The sequence below is a fragment of the Gossypium hirsutum genome, chromosome D10 (assembly GCF_007990345.1).
Source record: "Gossypium hirsutum isolate 1008001.06 chromosome D10, Gossypium_hirsutum_v2.1, whole genome shotgun sequence".
In the NCBI taxonomy this organism is placed as follows: Eukaryota; Viridiplantae; Streptophyta; class Magnoliopsida; order Malvales; family Malvaceae; genus Gossypium; species Gossypium hirsutum.
This window is the reverse complement of record NC_053446.1, coordinates 32951654-32956663: the sequence shown is the minus strand read 5'-3', so window position 1 is coordinate 32956663 and position 5010 is coordinate 32951654.

The window sequence follows — 5010 nt, the reverse complement described above, 5'->3', positions numbered from 1 at the left end:
AAAACTTTATTTCTACTCCTACTTCTAAAAACAAATTAAAATCATCCAAAATTTTAATAAAATCCAAAACAAAATTAAGTTATAATCATCCCCATCATCATACATCTCATAGCTTCCATCTCCCTTTCCTTTCTCTACACTTTCATGCTCTCTTTATGCCTGTCTGGATAGCATAGGCCTAAACATGTCTGGTGTATAATTTGGGACTCTAATATTGTTTTGCCTTACAAATTCTTAAAATATTGGCCCCGACTCTTGCATCCACTGTATTTTCCAATCCAGTTTAGGATAACTACTCTCACCAACTTCCTGTTGAGCTCGTGCCAACCCTTGTGACGAAGTTGGTGTAGTCGTTGCTTCTTCCTATTGTTTGTTCCAATATTTTATTTATTTGGCTCGTAGTTTTACATACTTTTGGAACAAAGTATCACCGAAAATACTTTGAGATGGTTTCAGCTACTACTCAGTGGATGCCATAGGGATGCCTACTCTTTTACATAAGGTCATCATTAAGTGGGGAAAGAACACTTCCACTTTCTGGCCACTAATACAACTCTTCATACTTTGATGGATCTACTTTCCAATACACACCTACTTTTTCTGCAAAATAGCATTATGTAAAACTGCTCGAAAGGTATCAACATTAGATACATTTAAAGCAGAGACTCTTCGTGTGCACACAAATTGAATCCACATTTTGGCCTCTAAGAACATGATAACTTGATTGTAGGAAGTCGGGATACTACTGCTTGGGATACTTGTGTAGACTAAAACGCCCCCTAGCTTGTATTAATTCCTATTGAGAGTCGATGTCGTAACAGATTAGGACCTGTGTTGCGACATAGAAGTCATATACTCTTCTTCAAGATGTCTTCAGGGTTATGTCGCGATACCCTTAGGCTCTGTCATGACATCGAAGGCAGTCTTGAAATTTCTCCATTATCCTTACTATGTTACGACATTGAACCCTCCGTGTTGTGACATAGTGACCAGTATCAGTTTAGCACACCTTTTAATGGTCTCCTACACACCTACAAAGTTTATTAGCTCACCCTTGGGCCTTATTCGGCCTTTAAGGTCAATAAAAGACTCAATTTGCACATTTTATTGAAATTAGTTAAAATTAAAAAAACATAATTAAAATCTAATGATAATGCTTGCTTTCAAGCTCCTAAAGTGAGAAAATTAGTTTAAACTGCTACACCATATTACGGCATATCAAACTCTTTCCCTTGTACTAGTACCCTTTCCCATGTAGCACCCTTTGGTCTCCTATACTCTTAGTCCCTAAAAGATGCATAAAATTCTTGTATGACAAGGACCACAATAGTGTCTTTAGGGGTTACACAAAAATCTTCACATATATGATCTTGGACCAGTGTCCATATATCTGTAAAGATTTCTCGACATTTCAAATCCCAATTCTAGGATAAACGTTTTTCTTTGAAGTTTTAAAAAATATTCAACGTTTTGATTTTAAAAAATTTAGGGGTTTGTGGCCATCAATGTTTTGGGTTCATTAGTTCTCCTAGTTTTTCTCGGAGGCACTTTTGGTAAAATTTTTAACTATAAAGACTAACTTAATATCAAACAATATATTTCTAATGCAACAGTAAAAGTTTTAATTGGAATGTTTAACCAATATTTGAAAGTTCGTCTATCTTTTTGTGGGTTGTTTTAATTTCCTTTGTGGATGTAGATCCTTTTAACCTGCACTTGGTACATATAAAGAGAAAAAGAAGATTACAATGAAAAATATTGAAAATAGAGTAGAAAATAGATTTTAGGATTTAGGTGTAATGAGAAGTGTTTAGGAGTGGTGTACAATCTAATTAGATGAGATATGTTTTTAGGCTATTTTTTTAAGTAAATGAATGGTTTAAAACTAGGTTTAGACTGTTGGGTTGTGTGATGGTTTAGGTCAACCCTGCAGAAAATTCTCGCGATGTTGTGACATAGGGGTTCCATGTCACGACACCCTTGGCAAACTACCGATTTTGCAACATTTGCAGCTCAACATCGCGACACACCTTGAAATTTTAAGTTGGGAGTAAATTGTCTTCTATGTCGTGACACAGAGGTGTTGTGTCGCGACATTGAGCTGAATTTCTCGATTCCTTGAGTCTGTGATCGGTGTTGTGACACAGAAATTCCCTGTAGTGACACCAACTCTATTGTAGCCCCCTTTTTTCAAGTTTCAAGGTGTTTGGTACAAATAAGTCTCACGTTTAAAAAATTCAAGGGAAATTAAATTATAATATAAATGAGTCTTAATGTACTTTCCCCCACACTTTAGAGCATACGTTACCCTTACTATAAAATGATTAAGGCATAAACAATAAAACTTCCTTGAGAAAGCTGAATCCTTGTTATTATATTGACATCAGGATTCGTTTACTCCAAGCGGAAAAAAGTACCTACAAGAAAATACTATGAAAAAAGATATGCAAGAGAAAAAAAATTAATAACTAAAATAAGATAAACTTCTAAAAACTGGAACAAATTTTAAAACAAGAAATAGAAGTTGTTTTAAAAATTGGGATGACTCGTTTCGCCACAATAGAAGAAATTTCAGCTGGTTATCGACACTTTGATTTGAGCTGGTTATCGACACTTTGATTTGACGTTATTGATATATATGAACCAGCCCCTTCAGTCAATTCCAATGATGTTTCCTTTTTTTCAACTTATGCAACATCCACATTACAAGCTATTTAGTACCAAATCTAAGCCAACCCCAAATTTCTTTTCGGGGTATTATTACCTCAACCTTTCTCCTCTCCCTATTGTGTGAGGCTTTGGTTGCTCGAGTCTTGTCTCCATTGTAGAATGAGCATGAATAAAACTCTTCAACCTCTTCAGTTGGCACCCCTTCTTCTATGGCTAGAAAGTGTATTGGCTCTTTTACACTTTCATTCACGATCGGTTTAAGTTCCATGTGTAACACCCCTAACCCGTATTTGTCGCCAGATTAAGTTACAGAGCATTACTCAATAAACATAACTTAAAATCATTCATTTCCAACATTTCAATAAACATAGCATAACCTAATAATATACATGCATATTATCCCTTATTCGAGCCCTCGAAACCATACCATACCAATATCCTAAAAACAACCAACCAACGTGTCATTCATAGACACTACAATTGTATCCAACATCAACAACTAAAACATGTAAAATTTGATCCATCTCTAGCATAGCACTTCATTCATTCACAAGCCAAAACAAGCCACAAGTGATCAATTCCATACATTTCTAATTGTACTAAAAAGATGCCTATTTACAATCTTAATAAAGTACCTATCATCTTAGTTTAGTATTTTTGTCCTAATGTACCATAAAAACCTATATAGCCACATATACATGCCACGACCCTAAAGAGAACAAGAGCTACCAACATCAATGGATAGTGTGAATCGTAGATTCAATCCATCCAAAAGTTAGCAATAACGATCTACAAAATAATACACAAAAACATATAAGCTTATAGAGCTTAGTAAGAACATAGTAAATCTTTTAACTTAACAACAATTGAATGCAAATCTTATTTTACTAGATTTGAAGTTACTAGAGTGTAAACAAGGGCACGTATTTGAAATTCAAGGGTACCGAAGCACAAAAAAGGGCACGTATATGCAATTCAGGGGTACTAAAGTACAAACAGGGGCACGTATGTGCAATTCAGAGGTACCAAAGTACAAACAGGGGCACATATGTGCAATTTAGGGGTACCGAAGTACAAATAGGGGTATGTATGTGCAATTTAGGGGTACCAAAGTATAAACAGGTAATCACATAACTATATTGTTAACATACAAGTAGTAATTCAACTACATTTAGAAATGCTATGAACTTACCTTAAAAACTAAGATCAAGAAAATACAAACAAGCTAATCCGTGACTTTCGCCTTCCCTCGGTTTAGGTTCGGTTGAGATTTTTCTTGATCTAAATAAAGAATTATATTTAATTAAACATTTCAATCAACCTAAAAAATTCAATTTAATCCGTAATCCAAATTTAAAATAATTACAATTTTGCCCTTAACATTTTAAGTTTTCACAGTTTAGTCCTTAAGCTCTTAAAATGATATCTATGCAATCCCATCCACATATCATGCTTGCTGATTTACCTAGGGAATCATATGAACCCATAAAAATAATCAATTCACAATTTCATCATGGTATTTTACTATTTTTACAAATAAGTCCCTAAATGATAATTTCATCAAAAATCACTTTACAAAAGTTGTTTATTTAACAATAAAGACTCATAATCTTTCATCAAAATTCAAGAAACATATAATAGCATTCATGGAAAAGCCCTAATCTTTAACAATTTTACAAATTAGTCCCTAGGCTAGCTAGATTAAGTTACAACGATCCTAAAAACATAAAAATCATTAAAAACGGGATCAAAATACTCACCATGCAAGCAAAACAAAGAAATTGAACCTTAGCTATGGTTTCTCTTGAGAATTTTAGCTAAGGATGAAGATAAGAATATGATAGCTTTTTTTTTTCTTTTGTTTTTATTATAGTAACCTTTATTTACTTAAATTACACTTTTAACCTTTTAAAACATTAATAATTTCAATAAAACAAATCCCATAAATGTCCAGTATCACTTAAATGGTCTAATTACCACCTAATTACTCTTACATTAAAGTTCTATAGCCATTTAATACCTTTAACTACTAGAAATCCACTTTTACATCTATTTTACGATTTAGTCCTTTTCAATTAATTAAGCATGCAAATGTTAAAATTTCTTAACAAAACTTTTATACGACACTACTAACATACCGTAGATATTAAAATAATATTAAAATAAATATTTTCACGTTGGATTTGTGGTCTCAAAGCCACTATTTCGATTTCACTGAAAATAGGTTGTTACAACTCTCCCCCTAAAGGAATTTTCATCCCAAAAATCGTACTAGAATGAGGTTCAGGTATTGCACTTTCATAGTTTCTTTCGGTTCCCAGGTGGCCTCTTCTATACCAT